Raw genomic sequence first — 25787 nt, forward strand, 5'->3', positions numbered from 1 at the left:
GAAAATTCACTCACATCATAGGAAATCCAGCGATTAAGGATTTTGTTTTGTCAGATACATTCTTGCTAGCAAGTAGTTCTTTGTCCCTTAAACCTTGAGATGCCCATTCAGAAATAAAGAGACTACAGTAGCATAATATTATACATATATTAGATTATATATAAAAATGTAATCTTCTATTTAGATAACTGATTACCTTGGAACTATCACATGTACAGAAACCATTTTTTGGCACGCACATAGCTGCAATAAGACTGGGCACCTCCCCTCCTGTTAAGGCTGGACAAGGCAACACAGTATGAGGGGAAAGGTCCCAGAAACAGGCAGAAGAGTCAGAGACAGCCCTTGCTCTCTATATTAGGAGTCCCACAAGAAGATCAAGCTATACAACCGTAACATATATGCAGCAGGCCTAGGTCAGACCCATGCAGTCTCTGTGAGCCCCTATGAGCCCAGGTTAGTTGGTTCTGTGGTTTTGTTGTGGTGTCCTTGACCCCTCTGGTGCCTACAATCCTTCCCCCTTTGAGCTCTGCCTAACCTTTGACTGTGGGTCTCTTCATCTGTTTCCATATGTTGGAGGATGCCTCTCCTATGATGATCAGAACGTCATGTTTTAAAACCTCCAACTTAACAAATGAGGCATATAAAAATGATATTTTGAGATCAGAAATTAAAATTTTGAAGTGAAAAATATTGCTTATCCCAAAACTGAACTGATGTCACTTGTATCCTAGCAGAAAGTGTGCTAGTATGTCTTCAATACTTTATGATTTAATATATTGGTGTATGTAGTATGTGGAGCAAGAGACTCTTCAAGAAAAACAAATTCCTAGATATAAATGCATGACTCACTTCTTAGCAAGCCTTTATTTTGACACTAAACCAAAGAAACTCATGGCCCAAATCATCCTCTTTATTTGGATCTTAGACTCGGGGCCACTACACAATTTCTCAAAACTTGGCACATAGAGACGATCCTGTAATGACTCCTTATTCCATCGGAGACTTTTTACCAGAGTAAGCTTTAACAGCCACATGTATACCACATTTCTGTTCATGGTGACATATATTCTGTATGAAGGTTGTCTCACTCAGTGTTCTATTCCTGCGAAGAGACGCCATGACCACAGAAACTCTTATAAAAGAAAAGCACTCCATTGGGGCTGGCTTACAGTTGAGGTGCTTAGCACATTGTCATCATGGTGAGAATCTGCTGTTATGCAAACAGACATGGCACTGAAGGAGCTAAAAGTTCTTCCCCTGGATCCACAGGCAGTAAAAAGAGTAAGGCACTGGCCCTGACTTGAGCATTTGAAACCCCAAAGCCCACCCCCAGTGACACACGTCCTCCAACAAGGCCATACCTACTTCAACAAGGCAATGACTCCTAATCCCTATCAAGTAGTGTCACTCCCTGATGACCAAGCATTTAAATATATGAGCCTAAGGGTACCTTTGTCATTCAAACCACCACAAAGGTAAAAATGTACTTTCCAGATAAGTGTTTGATAATATGTAAATAAGGTGTGTTTGTTTGTGTGACAGTAATATATTACAGCACAGGAAAACAATCAGACCACCTGTATTATATAAAACGCCCAGAAATAGGCCCAGAGACAAAAATACAAGACCAGTTGATTTATTTGGAAGGTTGCTCTAGAAAATATTCCTGGAGTCATGGAGAAATGACACTAGGCAGATAGAGCAGCTTATAAGTACATTAAGAAGCCAGTCACCTGGTGAGTAAAACTAATTCCACTGATAATGCCTTAAAATCAACATGAAATACTTAATTAAGAGTCACCCAACCAGGATTGAAGATCTTGCACACTTACATGCAAGCCCCTGTACATTTCTGAGACCTGCTGGAGAGTCATTGATCTCGTGGCATTCCTGGCTTTCAGGTACAGAAGCTGACGTTCTGGTTACCAACGCCCCAGAGGCTGGAGAAGGTTGCCTCACTTGCTATAGCAGCAAGCCTGAGAGAACGGAGGCAGATTGGCTAGCATATTTCTCCCACCGATACCAAAAATGAATCTCACAAATAATATGTTTGGGAAAAGAGGCCAGAAACAAAAGTAGTATATAATGCTTTCATTTATATAAAGTTCAGAATCAGGCAAAACAGATATGAGAAGTCAGAACTGTGGTTGCATTTGAGGAAGCAATGATGACGTTGGAGAGGACGGAGAGAGATACGCAGTTGCCCATGGTGGTCTAAGTTCCGCCTCGGCTGGGGAATATAGGGACGCCTTTACATTGAAGTAAATGAACTCTAAGCTGATTATTCTGGACATGTGCTATTTCCAGCTTAAAATTTTGATTTGCATGGAATAGGGTAGGGACATAGGGTCAGATTTCACACATGTATGTGTGTGAATCCCATATAGATGGCATTACAGTCTCTATGGGCATTTATCAAAATGGTGTCTGAATATGGGTGCCTTTGGATGGGTTCACTTTTTCTCTTGCTCATTAGAGCTATAATTTGAAACAGGAACACGAAATCCTACTCTTACTTGGACTAATAACTGAAGTGACACTCCCTGTTCATTGGTTGTTGTGACTTCTTCACAGGCACTGGTACTCTATGCATGTTCATAAGTTAACCATGAAGCCAGCCTGCTCTTCTGATGGCTGATTCATGACGACACTGACATCCTGCTCCATAGCTGTTGTGCTGGCCCTGACTTTGGCTGGAAAGGATGGAAGTCATATCCTCGGCAGGTTTCTCAGCACTGACACCAATAGGTGGAAAACAATGTGAAAAAGTGGGTCCTGAAGATTCAGACTGGAGCTGGAGGGATGGCTCAGTGGTTATAGAGCATCCAGTGCTCCTCTGAATGTCCTGAGTCTAGTCTAGGACACAGCCTAACATGGAAGGGTAGGAAGAATTCAGGGGCTGGAAAGTGAATCAGGTGTGTGTGTGTGTGCGTGTGTGTGTGTGGTGTGTGTGGTGTATGTGTGTGTGTGTGTGTTGTATGCTTGGGGACACACTTGCACATTTTCAGGTGTATATGCATGTACGTGTGGAGGCCAAAGGAGCCTCTGGGCTCATCCTCATGTGCACCCTCCACGTCCTTCACACAAAGGAATGGCTTACACTTCACCCATTAGGCTGGATGGCCGGTGACCCCAGGGATCTTCCTCTTACCTCTTCCTTAGCAGTAGGACTGCAGACACAAACCAATGTGTCCAACATCATGTTTTCCGTTTTTAATAAGTCCTAGTATAGTTCCTACTAGCCAAGAACTGAAATATTAGTGCCCACCATTATTATCCTAAAGTTAATCTCTGCACTACTATTGCATTACTCTCCCATGTTGTAAGAAAAAAATAATAATAATAAAAGTTCAATTTCCTATGTCGTGTCCCTTCCTTTCCAAGCACCAACTCAGACAATTTAGAAAGGAGGAAGGACTGGATATAGAAATTCAATATGTTTTCTGCTGTATTCCCAGCACCTAGCACAGTGTTTGTGATATGGCAGATGTGAGATACTTGTTACAATTGAATTTTCTGATTTTAAAATGATTTTTGTGTAAGAATATCCTACTAATTGCCTTCTGTCCAAGCCAAATGTAAAATTGCTTCCAGAAAGGAGGTGATGAGTTATCAATAATAAACAAGACTTGAATTATATTCTAGTTTCTTGAGCTTATTTCACAGAGGAGGTGCCAGGAAAAAAAAAAAAAAAAGGCTAACATGCTGTGAAAATTCCCTGAGCTGTTAAAAGAAGGACCAGGCCACAGGCAGTCCCAGGCCTTCAAATCCCTGGTTAAAGGGCTTTCCTCTTGCCTCATTAAATTTCCCCTTGTTAAGTTACCTGACCTACTGAATAAACAATCCCATTTATTGTTCCTAATCATTTCTGAATTTAAAGAGTATTTCCATCATCTTGACCTTTTCTAACTTGCAGCTGAAATATTATATAAATCTTCACTTGCCGCAAACACTGCGAAGGAACAATTTTAAAGCTAAGACAGCTGACTTTTCCCCAAGAAATGCAAATTTCATCCCAGGTTATTAATGTTGAAGATGAAAAATACAATTCAATTCCATTTTCTATGTACTCAATTTTCTGAGGTGACCTAGAAAAAAATGAGAAATTATTAAACTCTGGAGGAAACTCCAGAAAAGAAACTTATACCTAGATAATTTGTCTTCCAAATGCAAACATCGCTCTATTACTCTCTTAAAAGATTTCCTTTTGAATACAGCATTTTGATTGCAGTAGGAAAAGGCATATGAAACTCATTAGTAGTTTTCTAACTCCTGAATGTTTGGTTCATTCCCAATGTAAAATGTATTACTGTGGCAAAGCATTTGTCTTACTGAGAAAATTCCCCAAGAGAAAACTTACTTCGTAGTACTGCCCTGGCTGCTTAGTGTTTCCAGAGTCACTGTACTATGTACATAAACCCTGACACGTCATGTGTAGATCTGACATTTCTTTGACATTTCAAGATGGGAAGCTATTGTGTGACTGGTGTGGCTTTTCTCACTTCTCTCCGTGCAATCTCCTGATGCCAATCATTGAATCTCACGATAATAATGATGCAATGTTTCTTTTTTTTTTTCATTTCTTGTTGTTGTGTTAACTACTAGCAATGCATTAGATTCAAGTTGAGTGTCAGATGTCTTGTCAATGGATGAAATAAAGTGTGACTTTGCCAATCTTGAGAAATCAGACCCTGGAATGTCCTCAAGTTCAACCTCTCCAATTCTCGTTGTAGACTTAGGGAAACTGAATTAGATGTCCAAAACCGTAAGGGAACTTTCTTCCCAAAGGTGAAAATATTCCTTTTGGGTTTTTTGTTTTGTTTTATTTTGTTTTTTGTTTGTTTGTTTGTTTTTTCAAGACAGGGTTTCTCTGTAGCCTTAGCTGTCCTGGACTTGCTTTGTAGACCAGGTTGGCCTCGAACTCACAGAGATCCATCCATGACTGCCTCTGCCTCCTTGAATGTTGGGATTAAAGGTGAGTGTCACCATGACCAGCTGAAAAAAATCTTTTTTTTACATATACATTTATATTATTACACATTTATACAATAAAATACTTATTAGCAAGAAGAACCATGACACAATCAGGAATTATATAAATGTTACATTCTTAGTGTTTTGGGCTATTTATATTTGACAGCCTTGAAGAAAACATCTCTCCTATCTTGGTGCATCTAAAGTTCTGAATGTAGATCAATCTCCATTACATCTTGTCATTATCAACTTAAAACATCTATCTAGACCTAAAAGCATCTTAACCCCTAAACAACTAAGTTTCATTGTAAAACTAAGCTAGTTGAAACAAAATCTTTAAGCAACACTTAATGATTCAAACAGAAAATAGTGATTCCTAAACCAACTTTCTGTCTCCTAGTACGTTTAAAAATGATGACTTTTATTTCCTCATACATTTAATATATGGAAAGTATCTCCACAACAAGAAATGTGTGCAAACACAACAGGAGCCGCTTAGTTTTATTTCATTAAATCACAATTGACACATTTCTCAGTAATTTACATTAAACATAACTGTTTGGTTGCCAGGTCAACTGTGGCAGTTCTGGCACACCAGGGAGTGGTGGTTCTGATCTTGTCAGTATTCTAAGTTGGGCTGGGAGGACAGATGAAGTCTCAGAACTGAATGTTTGGAGATTTCTCCAAATAATCTCTAACAGTGCTATAGAAGAGATGTTGTGCAGGAGGTTAATAAACAAACAATGTCTCGGTGATATTTCTATTACATGACATATAAACAGAAATGATTAAGATAAAAAAAATACAGCTAATCTTTGTCACTGAATTGCCTCTTAGCCTGAATTATCAGTAATGGCTCATCTTTTCTAGAGCTCAGGAAAACTTGAGCCCACACAGCCCTTGGATACTTGACTGACTTGCATATCTATGCAACACACACACACACACACACACACACACACACACACACACACACAGCAAAACTAGTCCAAGGTATTATGAGATGGGAACTCAGATAATGCTGAAGATGGGCCCTTCACTCATCCGTCACTCATCAGATTCACAGCACACATGTCCAGTATTTATTGCACAACAATACCGTAGGCAACATATGGTCCTAAGGAGGATTGTTTCTCTGCCTGTAGAAAGTTCAAGTCATAAATGCATAGAATGCAAACATGGAAAGCAACATGAGTGAAAATCACCTGTGGTAGCAAAATGGGAGAGAACAGCAACTATTCCTGAGGAAGCTGCAAAGGGCAGCGGGAAGGAGACAAGTTCTGCATTCTGAGGTTAATATTGAGAAGAACTTCCTCAAGAAAAGAAAGACAGTATAGAGTAATTACTCAGTAGGTGGTTTTTTTAACTCAGTAAGATAATGTTTGTGAAGGGCATTAATTTGAATAGGGATAAAAACTAAATTGAAAATATAGGTTAAAGATAACTTGGAAAAAAATTTTATTGACATATTTAGGGATGACTTTTTTTTTTTTTCAAATCTGCTCTGATATATTCAGGTGGGGAAGGAATAAACTAAAAAAAAAGGGCAAGTGCGGGCAGATCTGGGCCCAGGGGTCCTGCTCAAACTATGGCGCCAGCCAAGGACAATACATGCAGTAAACTTTGAACCCCTACCCAGATCTACTCAATGGACAGGACATTCTCCACAGTTGAGTGGAGAGTGGGGACTGACTTTCACACGAACTCTAGTGCCCCATATTTGACCACATCCCCTGTATGGAGAGGCCTGTTGGCACTCAAAGGAAGGATAGCAGGCTACCAAGAAGAGACTTGATATCCTATGAGCATATACAGGGAGAAGCGGTCCCCCTCAGTCACAGTCATAGGGGACAGGAGTAAGGGGAAAATGGGAGGGAGGGAGGAATGGGAGGATACAAGGGATGCGATAACAATTGAGATGTAATTTGAATAAATTAATAAAATATATTTTTTAAAAAAGAAAGGCAAGTGCCTTTCAAGATGTCATTTTTAGGGCTTGTCGGGGCAGTTAAAGACCCCTTTCCTTCCTTCACAGTGACCGCTACCAACACACTGACTGGGGCCTTGAAAGAACTTTCACACTGACTGGGGCCTTGAATCCTCTCTCAACACATTGACTAGACCTTGAAATTAGCCTCATCAAGTTGCAAGATGGTTATACTAACTCTGGATACAGCATCGTCACACAACAGAGCTAAAAAAAAAAAAAAAAACAAGAATATCTTTTCTTTCTTTGCTTTATAAAAAGTGAAAAAAATTCTGTAATCTCACAGTAAATATTTGTCATTTCTCATGACTTAGATCTTAGCTATGTGATTATTATTTCTAATTAATAGTGAGAGGAAATAGAATTTGCATGATTAGAGTGAGCTAATTAAGACTTATCTATTTGGCATTGAAGAACATTGCCTCCAAAGACCAAACCAAAATCTGGGGTTTGCTCATTAATAAGAAAGACAAAGGAAGAAGATTATAATGTGATTAACAGAGAGTATTTGTAAGGCAATTTGAATTTTTTAATTAAATAACAGTATGGTAATGAGAAATATTTCAGAGGACAGAATGTCCCAAGAATGTGTGGTGATAAAATGAGCAGATAGGAGATTTCTTCATTGATTTTTCTCTGAACTAAAATTTTCCCTTTTCAATAAGTCTTCAAATTAAAAATTGAAAAGTAGGACTCATACCTGGATGCACTTTATCGAGAAGCCACTTTGTATAAAAGTTAATTTCCTTAATACAATTTATCTAATTTTGTTATGTTGCAAGCCCCTGTGAGTGTGTGTGAGTGTGTGAGTGTGTGTGTGTGTGTGTGTGTGTGTGTGTGTGTGTGTGTGTGAGTGAGAGAGAGAGGGAGAGAGAGAGAGAGAGAGAGAAAGAGAGAGAGAGAGAGAGAGATTCAACACATACATCTACTTGCCCCAGATAGGAAGCCCACAGCAGACTAATGTATGAATACCACCAAAATCCAACTTGGCCAGCCAATGAGTTTCATTGTGGTTACTTACAAGAGCAGAAATAACTCAGAGACAGCTGCATTACCAGAGCCCACCCCAGCAAGGTGACTGGAAACTTGAAGTATACAGCACATCCTGCAGGTAGCTTAACAGATTGGAGACTGTCCTTTCCAGAAGTCCCAGTTGCCCTAAATCCAAGCAGCCAATCTGCTCATAGAGACCTCTTTACAGACAACTTGGGCAATCTCTGCTTCTTGTTTGCAGTTTGGCTTTTTTGAGAGTAATTCTCATCCATCTTTATTGTTTACTCTTAGGACATAGGGACCTAGAGAATCTATTTTAAGTTTTTTACATTCTGTCTGTTTTTTAAATTCACTTTACATCCTAATTGTAGCCCCTTCCCTCCTCTCCTCCAAGTCCGGCCATCCCTCCCTCTTCCCCCTAACGACCCCCTCAGAAAAGGAGAGCCCCCCCTCTACCAACCCACCCCAGTACATCAAGTCACATCAGGACTGAGCACATCCTCTTCTTTGGGCCTGGCAAGGCAGCCCTGCCAGAAGGAAGTGACCGAAAAGCATCCAATAGAGTCCTTGTCAGAGACAGCTCCCACTCCCCTTGCTTCCCATTGGCTACATCTATGTAGTAAGCCTAGTTCAAGATTATGCATGGTCCTTGGTTGGAGCTTCAGTCTCTTCAGGCCCCACTGGTCCCAGGTTAGTTGACTATGCTGGTCTTCTTGTGGAGCTCCTGTCCCCTCCAGGTCCTTCTATTGTAGGTTTTGAACTTTTTTCAAACCTACTTTACTTGGGGTTCTTTAATGCTTATGCCTCCCTTCCAACCCACCTACCCTAGATAGGAGAGAAAAGAGGTTAATGGGAGAAAGAGAAGTAGACCTTTTTAGACTCAGTTCCATGGTGTGATTCCACTGTTGTCGACAGGATTCCAGTGGACCCATTAAACAGCAAACCAGCAACTCAACAAAAGTGACTGTAACCACAGCTGCTGGAACCCGGAACCTCGAAGCGTTCACTGAAGCAATTCTCTCTAGGAGCATCTCAAAATAGAGTGATGAACAGCCACGACCAAAAAAAAAAAAAAAAAGAAAAAAAAAGAAACAACCGCTTCTTGTTTTGGAGATATGTAGCTTGTAGTAGGATGTTTAGCAGTTGACAGAGACCATGCCTCATCAAGAGGTGGCTCATTTTCCAGTGGGCAAACATCACCTGCTTTCTCACAAGTCTGTTTTCAGTGGAAAAACACCACACAACCTTACACAAGTCCGTTTCGCATCCCATACTTAGGATCAAAACAAAACCGTTTACATCTACTACATTTTATCCTTCCCTCAGTTCTTCCACAAGGCTCCCTGTGCTCTGCCCAATGTTTAGCTATGCATCTCAGCATCTATTTCAATCCATTGCTGGGTGGAGCCTCTCAGAGGACAGCTATGTTATGCCCCATCTGCAAGCATAGCAGAGTATCCTTAATAGTACCAAGGGTTAGCTCTCTCCCTTGGTGTGGGTTTCAGATTGGGCCAGGCAATTGTTGGATATTCTCTCAATCTCTGCTTTATCTTTATCCCTGCAGATCTTGTAGGCAAAGTAAATTTAGGTTCAAAGTTTTTGTGGGTGGGTTAGTGTTCCCCTCCCTCTACTAGGAGTCCCCTCTGGTTAGAGGGTTGCCTCTTCAGTCTCCATGACTCTCACTACTAGGGGTCTCAGCTAGCATCACCCCCACACACTCCCAGGAGCCTATCCTATCGTAGGTCTCCATCTTGTGTCAGACATACCCTGCCCAAAGTTTCTCTTCTCTCTGCAAGTCCTTTGTCCTCCTGCCACGGCTCTCCCCACATCTAATCCCCATCCTCAGTTCCTGCAGCACCCCTTCTCCTATCCTATTCCCTCTCTTCAACCTGTCGTAAGAAGATTCCATGAAGGATGGAGTGTTTTAATCTCTGAGGAAACTGCTACACGCAAATAATATTATTTAGACTAAAATCTAACTTAGTAAACTGTAGATTTTGGCAGTTAAGCTTTGGGTGAGTTGCTTTCCACTTTTATTTTCTAATTTTAACTATTTCAGAAATGTTACACCAGGATTTGCAGGCTGTGAGTTTTCAACTTCAGTAAATATTTATTAAATGCAACAAAATTTTATATAATAAACTTTGGGATATTTTACATCATTTCCATTTTATCTGAATCAATATATTTTATTGCTTTATTGAGATATAGTTAGGATCTCTTATAGTTCAGATATGAAGTGTCCCCCAAAGGCTGAAAATGCTAGAAGTCTAGTCCTGATGCAAGCAGTGTTCAGAGGTAGGTATTTTAGGAAACAAGTGGATCACGGGGTCTTGACCTTCATCAGTGGACCAATACCTTGAGAATTCATAATATGTTGGCATTATTAAGAGGTATAGAGGAGAGTGGGAGGTAGGATCTCATAGGAAAAAGTAGGTCACTGGGGGCCCTAAAAGCTAATATTTTATACCCAACTCTTGCCTATCTCTTTGGTTCTGCACAGCATGAAGTAAAAATTGGTTCAGCTGTATCTTTCCACCATCACGTTCTTTCTTACCCCTTGAAAGAAACAGTGAAGCCAACTGGTCATGGCCTAAGAGTTCTGAAGCCTTGAGCCAAAATAAGTCTTTCCTCCTTCTAAATTATTTGCCTTTTGTTTTGTCACAGTGACAAAAAGTCTAACCAATAGGATACAATAAATATAAAGATGTAATGTATATAATTCAAGGAATTTGATGTCTATACAGAGCTTTGAATTGACCCTGCTTTTCCCAGAAGTTTTGTGGGGTTTGTTTTATGCCTAAGTCTATGATCAATGCTCTATTTTCTGTTTATAGAATAAAATACAAACCAAGAATCCCTTCTTTTCTACATAGGCAGCTAGTTTTTTTCCCACTGTCTTTACATCTATTAATTATCATTTTCCTAAGTATTTAATCAACTTTTAATGATATCTAGTGTACCTTTCATATTAGACATTATATCTTCATTTATAACTCAATTAGGTTTCTTCTTACATTTTTTTTGAGTTTTTACTGATCATTATTAGTTTTCCCGAGTTTATATCTTCACTAGTTCCAAAATCTCTTGTTTGAGAGACTTTATTGATAATTTTCTTCTGCCCTTTAGAAGTTATACTTTCAATTTGTTCACACAGTAGGTAAAAATTTTAATGCCAGGTGTTTTAGGTTTTTTGGTTGGCTGGTTGGTTGGTTGGTTGGTGGGTGGGTGGGTGGGTTGGTTTGGTTCGGTTTTTTGAAACAGGGTTTCTCTGTGTAGCCTTGGCTGTCCTGGGTGTGATTGCAGCTCAAATCAGGTCCCTGAAGTCACAGTACATTGCCTTTAACAATCTAGTTCTGCTACACAACCAAGTGTAGTAGTTGTAGCCGGGGGGGGGGGGGGGGGTTGCTAACCCCTAGGGCCGTTCATTACCACTGACTCATAATAAGGCAGCTTACATCTGCTGTTGGGAATTACATTTTACTGTGTCAGGTGCTTCTCATTGCAGGTCATCATTCAGGGCCAATTTTGGCTCGGTTCATCTGGAAGGTTGTTAAGATAACTCTCTTATCTACTGTTCTCTTTCTGCCTCAAAGTCCCACACTAGTATCAAAAGAGTTATTCTAAACCAAGTTTGATCTCCTTAGTCTTATATGAAGTCATAGGCAAATCAATAATTACTTTTCATTTTTTAATACAGGGTTTCTCTGGGTAGCCTTGGCTGTCCTGGGCTCACTGTGTAGACCAGGCTGGCCTCAAACTCACAAAGATTCACCTGCTTCTACCTGCCAAGTGCTGGGGTAAAGGTGTGCGGCACCATACCCAGCCAAAGCAATAATTTTTAAGCCTTCTTATTTAAATCCCTACTGCCCTTCATCTTTCTTTTTTCATCATTATTTTCAAAACAACGCCTAAATATTATGCAGGGAAAAATAAGCAATAGAGATAGGAGAAATATATAAAGGCCCTAGAATAAAGCAAAGCAGTAAACTCCTGAGCACTGTATTTGCTTATAGAATCATTCCAGGAAGGACCCAAGAACAGAGAAAACAAGAGCTAAGAATAGTGTGTGGCCACCTCGCTCTCATGCCTGTGTATGTAAGTGGCTGGGCTGTCCACCTGCCCTGACTGTTGATAAAAATGGGTCTGAGAAATACTGCTTTTGTCAAAAGTTGAAAAACTGAAGGAAAAAAAAGTTCCTTAATCTCTCAATAATCCTCTGTTCCCTGCTGTTAAAGGAGATGCCAAGGAAAAGAATGCTTCTAAAAATGATTTCAAGATTAGAAAGGACTTTTCAGGAGCACATGTGATGTTCTCAGGAGAACGTGGGGAGTCATGTTGTATCTTTTTTTTTTTTTTAAGGATAAGTAAGAAGAATCTGGCTGAGATGAGAAGACAATTGAATCAGAGTCAAAGAAAAATGAGCTATGAAATAGTCTCAAATGTAGTGATGAGCTACACTGGAAAATATTGTTATTAATCAATTCATCCTTGCATATTCCTGTAATCACTTCTTACCCAGAATATACTATTCTTCTGTTACTGCAATATTTGATAGCAATATTTCTAGTGTTTTATTAGGATTTTACAGTTATGATCTTTTCATTTGATAAGGCTTTGTTTCCCTTCTTGTGCAAGTTTCTGGTTTGGATATAGTTATGCAGATTGAGAAAAGAATTATAATTTTTTTTTACATTCCTTGCACATTGTAACAGTTCAAATAGCATAGAAATCATTCCTTGGTGTAACAGAATTTGGAAATGTTTTATCTGCAGATTGTGGAAACTGGGGCTTTTGTCATTTTCTCAATTCTCTACTTAGTTTTATGCTTCATACTTTTATGATTGCTTTAGCTAAGCCTTGGGTAACTATTTTCCCTGAAATTCATCCATTTAGTCAAATTAACAAAACTTTCAGCACAGAGCTATGAAAACTATTTTCTTATCATTTGAATTTTTAACACAGTCTGAGATTATTTTCTCCTTTCTTTTCAGGATATTGTGTGTTATTTTTCTTCTTTCAATAGGAAGCAGAGCATTTTTTATTAAATCTAGTTTTATATAGCACTCACCACCACCCCCTTTAAAACTCCTCAGTCAAGCCAGGCATCTACATTTACTCTCCAGTTGTGGGCAAAATGTTTCAAAATACGAACACAATTCAAACAAGAAAATATCTTCATTCTCTACACAATTAGGAATTTCAGCTCCTAGCCTCTGGTGTTTTGTAGGGAAAGAAAATCAACCATCAGTATAGAGAAAGCACTTTCTACTTGAAAGGAATCATCAAGTCTCCATACTTCTTATTTTAATGTTCTCCCAGGAATGGAAATGTATTGGGGACTTTCCAAAATCCCACTTAGTTGACAGTCAGTACAAATCTGCTCTCTTAAGTAGAGATTCAGGATATGAGCTTTTATAATTGAAGTTCTATAACTAAGGAATATGAAGAAAGGACTTATGTTTGATGATACAATATTATACTCACCAAGAAAAAGAAATTTCTATTTAGGAATTTTCTAACTAAACCAAATGTAATAAAAGTGGGGGGTTCCTCCTCTGAGTGCCACCAGGTCTCCCCCTCCAGGGGACATGGTCAAATGTGAGGCACCAGAGTTCAAATGTGAGGCACTCAGAGGAAGGACAGCAGGTTACCGAGAAGAGACTTTATACCCTATGAGCATATAAAGGGAGAGGAAGTCCCCCTCAGGAACAGTCATAGGGGAGGGGAATAATGGGAAAATGGGAGGGAGGGAGGAATGGGAGAATACAAGGGATGGGATAACCATTGAGATGTAACAAGAATAAATTAATAATAAAAAATTTATAAAAAAGTGGGGGTTCTAATAATTCTGAATTGTGCTCTTTTATGATATTTTGGGGTAAAACTGCTTTTCTAATAGCATTTCATATAGTCTTATTTAGTTTAACTCTGGCAGCATCAGCTTTACTTCACCATAGCCAATACTAGAAACAAGTCAATTTATAAAGAGAAAAGGTATTTTTTGGCTCATGGCTATGGAAGTTTCAGTTTGGATTACAGTGGTTCTCAACCTTCCTAATGCTGTGACCTTTAATACAGTTCTTCCTGTTGTGATGACTGCGTTATAAAAGTATTTCATTGTAACTTCTTAACTGTAATTTTGCTACCGTTATGAATTATAATGTAAACACCTGATATGCAAGATATCTGATATGTGACCCCCGAAGGAGTGGTGGCCCATGTGTTGAGAAACGCTGGGCTAAGGCTTTGCTTAGGGCCTATGGCAAGACAGCATACAACTGAGATAAACACGGTGTGGCAAACCTCCCCACCTTAAAGCTCAGGGGCAGTGAGAAGCAAGAGGCTGGAGCCCCACAGTCCACTTCAGAAGGATGCCAACAGCCTAAAGACCTCCCACTCGCCTCAGGCTATTCCACCTCCCAATGGCACCAAGTTGGATCTCAAGTGGTTTTGTTCATGAATCTTTGAATTACATCTTTTCAAACCACAGCAATGATTAGACAGTCTTACTTCTGAGCATGTTTAAATGGTGGTTGCGTATGTACAAAGTTGATTTTAGTACAAGCTAACACTTCCTTTTTTTTAATATTTTAATAATTTATTCATATTACATCTCAATGGTTATCCCATCCCTTGTATCCTCTCATTTCTCCCTCCCTCCCATTTTCCCCTTACTCCCCTCTCCTGGTGGCACTCAGAGAAAGGATAGCAGGCTACCAAGAAGAGGCTTGATACCCTATGAGCTAACACTTCTTTACACCAAACTTATCAACAAAAGTAGAGAGACTTCTATCTTTTTTAGGTTTTATTTATATTATTCAAGAATATGAAGTTTTTAATAGCTAAAGCAGCTCTCTTGAGGCTTCTGTTGGCCCAGTGTAACGAGTTCCCTAGCTCAAACTAATGAAATTTATTATCCCTAAGGAGTTTTTCCCAGTAATTTTTCAGAGAAGAATCTGAGATCCCCAGCTCTAGAGTGGAAGGAATAGACTGCTTCTGGAGCTTCTCCATCTTCTTCTCATTATACAATCAATTCTCTACATGATTCTGCTTTTATTTAATTTTTTTAACTTAAAATAGATTCTTCTCTCCAGCAATACATCCCAAGATAGTTTCCCCTTCCAACATGCCTCTCACTCACACCCACCCACACCTACCCACACCCACACTGACACTCACCCACCCCCCACACACACCCCACACCGACACTCACCCACCCACCCACATACACACCCACACACACACACATACACACATACACACACACCCCAACACTCACCCACCCACCTACACCCACACCGACACTCACCTACTCACCCACACCCACCCACACCCACTCCCACCCCATCTCCATTCCCCTAGAGAAACACCGGACAAGGCAACCCAATAGGAGAAAAAGGAGGCCATGAGCAGGCAAAAAACTCAGAGAAACCCCCACTCCCACAGTTAGGAGTATAACAAAAGCACTAAGCTAACCACCATAACATATAAGCAGAGGACCCAGTACAGACCATATAGGTCCCATGTTTGTCATCCCGGTCTCTACAAGCCCAAATGAGGCCTGCTTAGTTGATTCAGTGGGTCATGTTCTCCTAGTGTCGTCCATCCCCTTTAACTCCTACAATACTTCCTCCCTCTCTTCTACAGGACTCCCCCAAGCTCTGAGGGGAGGGCCCTGATAGAGATATCCAGTTTAGACTCGATCTGGCTGTGGGTCTCTGCACTCACTCACCTCTGTTGCTAGGGGAAGCCTCTCTGGTAATGACTGGACAAGGCACTAATCTATGAATATAGCAGAATACGATTAGGAATTATTTCAGTGATTTTTTTTTTTTTGCCAGTCCTATTTGGTTTTACCCTAGGTCTCTGAGCTATACAGTGTCTGGTTCCTGACCATCCAGGCAGGTATCGTAGGGCATGGGCCTCAAGTTAAACTGGACAATGCTTGGTCACCCCCACAAGTTCTACCCTACCATTGTCCTAGCACATCTTGCAGGACAGTGGTTTTGTAGCTGGGTTGGTACTCATATTTTCCTCTCAGTAGACTGCAGAATACCTTCAGGCATCAAATCAACTAGAATGTCAGGGGATGAAGGCTCCATGCAGACACCAGCTGGACATCCCTATGAGCTATGTGGATATTGTCCTTGGCAATGGGGCCCTGTTGTGAGTTTTCTGACAGTGACCTTCTGCCCTGGCATCAGTCTGGGTGATTTGTGGATCTCCATGGGACCCGCATCAGCCAACAACTAGAGTGAATGCAACCCTGGCACACTACTGGAAGTCTTGCCTGCCTACAAAAATGGGTAGTCCAGATTCCATATCCTCCATTACTAGAGATTCTCACGAAGGCTATCCTCATAGATTCCAATATGTTTTTAACCTCATATCAATTATCTCCTTCTATTTGATCCTTCATCTTTCCTTAAAAATTCCATGATCAGAGATAGTGCTTCAAATTTGTTTAAGTCCCCAAGTGAGGTTTTTTTGTAGTTACATCATTTCCAGACAGGTGCTGTTGTGTTGCATTTTAAAGACAGATCGCAAAAATCATAAGAGCACACCATGTTCCTAGCTCTGCCTCCATCTGAAGCATCAGTACTCACTGATGGTCAAAAGGAAAAGCATTAAATGAAGAAAGCTAAAATGTTTCATGCATGGAAAAATGTCTTGATATGCTCTCACATCAAAGTTCTCCTAACGACTGTGGTATAAAGCAGAGACACAACTACAGTGTTCTAAATATACTTGGCCTATTTCTTCAGAATAGAAATTTCAACTAGTTGTCATGAATTTATGGAGCCATCTTAGTTAATTTGGCTGCCCAATAGCACTGCTTATAGAACCTGGCTCCTAAAGTGATAGGTTTAAACTTACAGCATCACCTGTGATCTCTCCCTCTTAACTTCTCTCACCTCCACCTTAAAGTCATTACAGCTATTGGGTAAGTACCCTCTCCCCTCAAAAGCTTCCAAAGCTCTCCCTGTGAGATTTATCAAGCCTCACTTAATCCTCAGAGCCCTGTTGTGCTATAGTCTTTTAACTGCAAGAAAATTTTCTTCAACAAATCCCTTTGCTGCCTCTACTTACAACCTTTGCAAGGACACATATGTCATTGGCATCTTCAGCATTTATTCTTTTGTAAAGATTTATTTATTTATTATATATACAGTATTCTTTTTGCAGGTCAGAAAAGAGCACCAGCTCTCATTATAGATGGTTGTGAGCCACCATGTGGTTGCTGGGAATTGAACTTGGGACCTTTGAAAGAGCATCTAACCTCTCAGCTAGCGCTCCAGCGCTTCAGCATTTATTCTAACCAGGACCCATTTTTATCTTGACTCCTCCATCTCAGAGTAAGAGAAGACATTTACCCCAACCACACAAGGCCAAGGCCATCAAAGTGTACTACACTAACTTGTGCACAGACATATGAGCATGAATTTACAGAGACATACATAAATATACCACGTATGTGTGCATATATGTTGATGAGTAAAAGTAATAGTACTGGGAGGAAAGTATAATTAGGCATGAGAAGCAAATATTGAATAAAAGTTGAAATTGCAAGACAAAATAAAAATCAACTAAAGAAAAGTTATTAAATAAATAAGAAAAAGTAGAGGAGATGGAGAGCTGAGAAAATAATAGAAGCAAGAATATAAAGTGGAAGCAAAAATATTGATCCTGTGACCACAAGAGTATGAGAATACACTAATAGCCAATCATTTTTAATGTTTTATTGTCTGATGTTCCACATTCTTGAACCTGTTGTATGGCTTTAGACAAAGTTTCCAACTAAGGTTTATTGAAAAATCATATATAATATGTAGAACATAGAAATTAAGAACTCAGAAGCATTACACACAAGCAAAATCAAACTTTCTTTTAAATTGCTTCTTTTTTGCTTGTTGGGTTTTTGTTTTGGGGGTTCTTTTGTTTGTTTTTTGGAGGGTTGAGGGTTTTTTGTTTTGATTTTTTTGTTTTTGTTTTTGTTTTGTTTTGTTTTGAAACAGGGTTTCTTTGTATAACAGCCCTGACTGGACTTGCTTTGTAGACCAGGCTGGCCTTGAACCCACAGAGATCCACTTGCCTCTGCCTCCCAAGGGCTGGGATTAAAGGCATGCACCTCTTATGTATCTCTTTTGTTTTCTCAAATCAAAAGAATCTTCTCTGCAATTCACTAACTCTGCATCTATTGCTTGCCAAAGTGCTCGAATTTTCATGTTCAGTGTGAAACAGACTCATCTCAAAAATCTTACAAATGTAACAAAAGAAATAATTGACAGTAAGTAAGCACTCCATAACAAAATCTTAGGTGGAAAGATAGAACTTAAATCATAGATAGAAACACTCTATTGTGGCCCCAAATCAGTTCCCTTTAGGATATGTGGTCCTCTCCATTTATGCAGCTTTCTTCCCTTGGATGTAGACAGGTCTTTGGCCTCGTGGGATATAGTAAAGCCGGCAGGCTATCATTCTCTTAATGGGGTTACATTAAATGACAAAAGGGGATGGGATATCACACCCATGGTAATTCTCTTAGTTAACTGAGACAGGTCTCTAGATAAGCTAACAACCCCAGAAACATATTGATTTAAGCCTCTTTAGACTCCGGACAAGGAACCAAGAAACCTACTCCTCAAGTCTAAAGTCCTAATTCAGAAATTATGGGTTAAATAACATGTGTTGTTCCAGCACCTCCAGAGCCTGAGGCTGGAGCATCATGTCAGGGCAGAGCTGTGTGACACAATGAGATTCTTCCCTAAGAGCTGTGTGACACAATGAGATTCTTCCCTAAGAGCTGTGTGACAGACACAATGAGATTCTTCCCTAAGAAGCTGTCTCCCATTTCTACTGGAGTTGGGTAAAGCATTTAGTAAAATTGGGTTGAGAAAAAAAAAAATTGTCCTTATTGTCTGACTTTCTGTGAGTCTCTTGCTTACAGCCCTAATGATCTTATATTCCTAGTAGTTGATTCATATATCTGCTCAAAAGCTAGAAGGCTAGATATTGCATGTCCTTCCATTCTCTGAGAAATGACTAGCTAGGCTGCCATTTTTCCTGGAAATGACTTCTCGGACCAAGCTGTATCTTTTCGGAGCCCTGAACAGTATTTCTGTTTTCTGAGAACTTACTTGGTAGCAGGAAGATTTTATTTCTTTTTTCCTGAGGAACAAAACTCATGATGGTCCCAAGTACTACCGTTGGTGTGGAAACCCAAGGTTGTTCAAGGCTGGTAACTTTCTAATGGTTTTCTTTGTTATGATATGAAGCATCAGCTTCCAAATAGTCCATCCAAGATCTTATTGTTAATTATTTTTACCAGCTTTGTATGATACACATTTCCTCAATCAAGCAACCACCTGGGACATTCCACTTTCCTAGCATTGGGATCACTGATAGCCCAGCTTTTCTGAGTCCTGGGCATCAGACTCAGGTTAGCATGCTTGCTCAGCAAGAACTTTACTGACTGAGACATGTCCCCATTCTCTTGGATCTTACTTCTTTTAAAGAGTGCCTGTGATGTTGGAAGCAAAGGGACCTTTTTAAGGATGGTCCCCATGTACCAAAAGTACTAGAAAGTGAACATTTCCATCAGACAGACAGATCCTTCAGTGAGTGTTAACATTTGCATATCACAGACAGGAGTAGAAAAAGCAACTGAAGTACAACTGGAAGGAGCAAATCTTTACTAGAAAGTGTTAGAAAGGATTTGCTGCGTTCTAAAACAGGATGGCTGGGATGCTTCTCCATATGTCATTAAGAGGAATGCACATATCCCCAGTATTACATCAATTCACATATGGAGACAGGCCTTGAAATAATTCTTGGCAGTAAAAGCGAGATATAGCGAAATTCACTCACCAAGTTGTCAACCAAAGATTTAAATAATAAATGCTTTAAACATCTCACTGTAATTGTTTATGTCCCTCATAAAAGTTAAATGTCTTATGATATCAAAATGTTTGGTGTTTTTATAACATCAACACTGTCACTACTATACTACAATTTGTATTGAAATACTGTATAATGAAATGGTTAATCACTTTGAGTATTTAGAGCCCTACAAATCTGTAATGGAATTCAGTACACCCATTTTATTAGCAAGAGAGTTATGAGATGAATCACATGGTGCTCAGAATACATGCAGTGCACAATAAGGAAAAAAGTTAAGAAGCTAAGAAGAGAGAGAGCCATCTGATGATATAGTTAAATATGTATCAAGATGGCATTGGAAAGTCAAACGTAGATCATTAAGCCATGCATATTTCACTAGATATAAGCCATGAGATTCAGGCAGACCTACCTAGAGGCTAATATGAGACCAGGCTTAGGTATTACTTTAAAATTCCTACTTAAAAGAAATCCTGGTATCCTGGGGGCAATGTATCATTTCTAAACATTCATGAAAAGGAGATAACATGGGTTTCTTATTACTTAGAAACAAATGTAGAAAAATCCTCTTTAAAAGAAATTCTGGTATCCTAAAAATAAAATGTACCTTCTCTAAATACTCATGGAAAGGATCCTATGTGAGTTATAAACAATTCTTTCAATTATTTTTCTACAGTAAATTCAATAGAAAACAATTTCATTATCTTATATTGTTCTTTAAATTCAGCTAATAGACTAATATCAAAATACAGTACAGTAAAATTAATTTTAAAGTAGTAATTATGGGGTTGTGGCTCTAGGGTGAGAAACAACACACATGTAAATAAATTCTAACTTTGTGTAACACTTTTAAGTCCACGGATGTTCTTACTACCAAGGCTAGGTCAAGGAAGATTATTCCTCTTCATTTCAGAAAGTGGGGACCTTTAATAGACTCAGTTATTTCCCAGCATAGTGTAGACAGGAAGTGAGGCTGGAACTCTGCTCTCTGTTGACTCAGTATCCTTTTTACAACACAACTATGAAATGCACTGAGTATCAAAGACTCAGAGAACCAGGAAAGGGTTCTAGCCCCCACCATTCTCATGCTTAGAAACCATTTCCCACAACCTTATTTTGATATACTTTAAATCAGAATGGAAAGTGCTGACCGAGCTGTCTCCTTGTGCGCTAATAACTTGGACACTTTATACCAAATATAATTCTTAAAACGCAGCTCACCTATCCATCATAAAACTAACAATAATGCTTTTATTTTCACAGCACTTTATATTTCTCAAAGGTTTTATATATATGATAGTTTCTAGGTCCCTGAAGAAATCTGCCCAGAAAAGCAAAACAATTTGCTTATGCAAATGAGATGCTAATAAAGTATTCCCTTTGCAAGAACTGCAGATAAATAGGAGACAACAAAAATCTCACCATGTGTGCTCTAAAACAAGACCTTGCACAAGAACAACCTTACTGTGGTGGACTTTTATAAATTTATCCATGTCGCATGGAAATTAGGCTTCTATGAGAGAATATCACAAAGCTCACCATTTTGCAAACTGGTATTTCATACACATAGCAGGAGAAATGGTAAAGGTGAGCAAAATTAACAGGGAAAGGGGCTAAATAAACTATGTTCCAGCCTCAAAAAGAATAAATTGTCATTCCAGTTTCATAATTCTATACTGCTATTTTTAAATGCAGCCCACAAGTAACTGCAAAAAAAAAATCTGGTTTTAAGGAAAATATGTGTTCTGTTTTTAAATTATAGAATGTTCTGGTTTCCAGAAGATGCAAATATTTAGCCTGTTAATAATTAAGTTTCTGTGCTTCCTGTGGAAAGTTAATATAGGAATAAGAGGCGATGGTATGAAATTCAACAGTTACTTAAACTGAGCAGCTCAGCATGAAAATTACCTTTTTACATTTTATTATCTAATATAGCTCTGGATATAGTAATGACCTTAGGACAAATATAGAAAACATCTCATTTGAATCTAATATTTTGATCCTAGCACCTCAGCTCCAACCAAGAAAATAATATGATCACCCTCAGAGAGTTCATGCAGAGCAAAACTTAGCCAATCTTAACTAATGTTCTCTGGAAATGACGCGTGGGGTACAGCACCTCTTCCGTTATTCGGGCAGTCTGCGTCTCGTGACAGTGCTCCCTCCGCTTTTCCTCCAGACAAGGCAAAGGATGCTTCTTCAGCGTCTGGCCCAACATACAGCCATGTCTTTACAGCAGTCAGTCTGCTGAAACCATGACCTCCCACACGAAACAAGATAAATAATTTCTTTTTGATAAATCAGGACAGCAATAAAGCTTGTTTTTAAACTAAGTATTCTTGGAGCTGGAAAGATGGCTCGGAGGTTAAGGACACTGACTGCTCCTCCAGAGGTCCTGAGTTCAATTCCCAGCTACCACATGGTCACTCACAACCATCCATAATGTGATCTGATGCCTTCTGCTGACCTGCAGGTGTATGTGCAGACAGAGCACTGTATACATAATAAGTAAATAAATAAAATCTTTTTTAAAAAAACTAATTATTCTCTGCAGTGGAAACAGAAGTGTTATTCATTTGCTATTCAGAAGATAGGCTCATTTTATTAGGACAGGATAATGGCTTCGGGCTTAAACATCTGAGGGGAGATGGGAAGAGAACGGGGAGGAGCGGAGCAGAGAAAGCTGTGGTCAGGATGTGCTATATGTGAGGATTTATTTTCAATTTAAAAAAAAAAAAACTTGTACAGTGAATCTCTAACTGCCAGCAAGTATTCGTGACCATACCATCAATACTCCCCGGAGATGGAGTTCTAACCAGACACAAATATTGCTGGATTCTCTTCTTGTTATCTCCTCTGCCTTTATTCCACATCCATTGAAAAACAACTATGTAATTAAAGGCCACCTTGATGGAAAATTCAATAGGTTTTAGGAATAACAGAAATATTTGTATTATCATTTTGAGATTATAATTACATAATTTTTCCCTTTCTTTTCCCTCTCCAAACCCTCCCATGTACCACTCCTATTTATCTTTCAAACTCAAGGCCTATTTTTTTTCATTAATTGTTGTTATGTGCATATTTTATAAGCATATTTATTCCTAAATACATAAATACAACCTGTTCACTGTGCTTAATTTTATATTTTTGTGTTTTCAGGGATAACCCAACTGGTTATTCAATAACAAATCTAATATGTTTATTTCAGTGTCTGAGAACATAAACAAAAACTTATAGAAATACACTTGGCTCATTTTCTACACCAGATAGTATTGTGACATATGCTGCCACTGCTCAATCTAAATGCAGATCATGCTTCTATGGTAACCTAAAAATGAATGCTTTTGCTTCTATTGCTCCTGGTATAGGTGATGAGGACCCAGAGCCAGACAGCATCACTGTTTATACAGCTGCCTGGTGGAAATACTTGAATCACAATAACAACAAGGCTAGTAACAATTGCTTAGACTTTGTTCTTTTTCAAATTTGAATTTAGAAATGTATCCACATCTTTTAAATTTTCCAACGTAATGGTGTATATAAGTCTTCCAAGTATTCCCTTATAATATTCTGAATTCCTTCATCCCTTGTAATGTTTCCTTGCTCACCTCTGATTCGGTTAATTTAGCTCATCTGTTTCTTCCTTTTGGTTAATTGGGCCAAGTGTGTGTTGATTTTACTTATTTTCTCAAAGAGCCAGCTTCTAGATTCACTGATTGCATTGTTTCCTTTATTTCTATCTCATTAATTTCTGCTTTGTTATTTCTTTCTGTCTACTATATTTGGGTTTATTTTTTCTGAACTTTCCAATTTCATAAATTGCACCATTAGCTCATTTGTTTGTGTTCTTTCTTGTTTTAATGTAAAAAAACTTAGCACTATAAATTTCCCTAACAGAACTGCTTTTATTGTGTACCAGAGGTTGTGTTATGTTGTGTTTTCATTTTCATTTAGTTCTAGAAATTTTTATTTATTTATTTATTTTACTTTTTCTTTGACTCCTTTTACATGGAGTGTTGTTGTTGTTGTTGTTTTAAAGAACGAATCAGACCCTGAAAAACAGGTTTGTCCTTGAAATATTAATATTTTAGGAGGCAGATTCACAAACAAACTAGGAAGTTTCCATGATTCCTAAGTACTAGTGTGGAATTTGACAAAAAAGTACCTGAGAACTACCCTCTCCTCTCAAGTGAAGAGGACAGCAACTAAAGATAACAGAGAAAGGGACAAAGGATGTTCTTCAGTCAGTAAAGCGCCTGCCTTGCAAGCACATGGACCTGAGTTCAGTTCCCCAGAGCACAAGTGAAAAGGCAAGATGCTAATTCCCAGCAGCTAAACCAATCTGCCTGAACCTGCATGATCCATGTTTATTGATAAATTCTGTCTCATAAAAAGAAGTTGAGAGCAATTAAGGAAACTGTTTTGTATCAACCTCTGCCCTCTGAAGACACATGTGAATGAGCACACATACAAAGATAATAAAGAAATGCTTATTTCATGTTTATCTTATGCTCTTTTTTGAGAGTTTCAGGATCTCTGACCTAATGGAAAATAAAGGAGAGCTGGGTATGGCTGCTCATGTGTCTTTCATGGCATATTTCTTTTAGTTGCTGGGCAGCATAATGCCCAGTGGGAATCCCTCACACTAGAAATATGTTTATACTGGCAGATGCCTTTGTGACGACTGACTAATTCATCACCATTTTATACCACTACTCTGACTCTGGGAGCCTGGTCTTATGCTTTCTGCAGCATCCTAAGAAAACCCCAGGTTGGGCCAACCCCTCATTCTTCAGGTAGAATACATAGTTTCAATATACCACTCATGGTAAGAAAAAAGTCCGAAGGGTTGCTTATAGATTCAGAGCAAGAAGAATATTATGCCTCTGCTCCTGGACATGATAAAATAGAACATGAGTTTCGCTGTAACTTAAGGTCTATCTTTAAAGTGCCTCTTCTAGAATATTATGATGGGCAGATTTGGGCCCAGGAGTCCCGCTCAAACTATGGCTCCAGCCAAGGACAATAGAGGCCGTAAACTTCAAACCCCTACCCAGATCTAGCCAATGGACAGTTGAGTGAAGAGTGGGGTCTGACTTTCACAAGTACTCTGGTGCCTCATATTTGACCATGTCCCCTGGATGGGGAGGCCTGGTGGCACTCAGAAGAAGGATATCAGGCTACCAAGAAGAGACTTGATACCCTATGAGCATATACAGGGGGAAGAGGTCCCCTCAGACACAATCATAGGGGAGGAGAATAAGGGGAAAATGGGAGGGAAGGAGGAATGGGAAGATACAAGGGAGGGGATAACCATTGAGATGTAATAAGAATAAACTAATTTTTAAAAAAAGGAAAAAAATAAAAATAAATAAATAAAGTGCCTCTTCTCCCCCACCCCCTTTTAAAATTACATTTATGTATTATTTGTTTGCTTGGGTGGGTGTAGGTGTGTGTGGGTATAGATGTGGCTGCCAGGATGTACCTGTGGAGATCAGAGGACAAGTTGAGGAGGCTGAGTCTCTCCTTCTACCGTATGGGTGCCCAGAATAGTGCTCAGTAGGCTTGGCAGGTCAGTCTGCCCAATGAGCCATCACTCCAGTCCTGCCTCTTCATTTTCATTGACCCCTGAAATATTTTTCACATGATTGGGAGATGTGCTGAGTGACTCTGTGAAAGTAACCTCCCATCCATAGTCTTTAAACACAGGGGACTCTTAAGCTATCAGAGACTCTAATATGTTGGTTTCAGAACTGAGGTTGGAGTGCTAGGCAAGACTTGTCTGAAATTTTACAAACCAAGGTGAATAGAGCCTTGATCCATATTTATAGTAATCTGTCATCCTGGAGCTACTTTCTAGTCCCAGTCTTTTCCTAAAACGGACTCTTTTCTAACATTAAAAAAAAAACATATTTAATATAATTTT

Source organism: Acomys russatus, chromosome 17, assembly GCF_903995435.1.
Source record: "Acomys russatus chromosome 17, mAcoRus1.1, whole genome shotgun sequence".
Taxonomy (NCBI): Eukaryota; Metazoa; Chordata; class Mammalia; order Rodentia; family Muridae; genus Acomys; species Acomys russatus.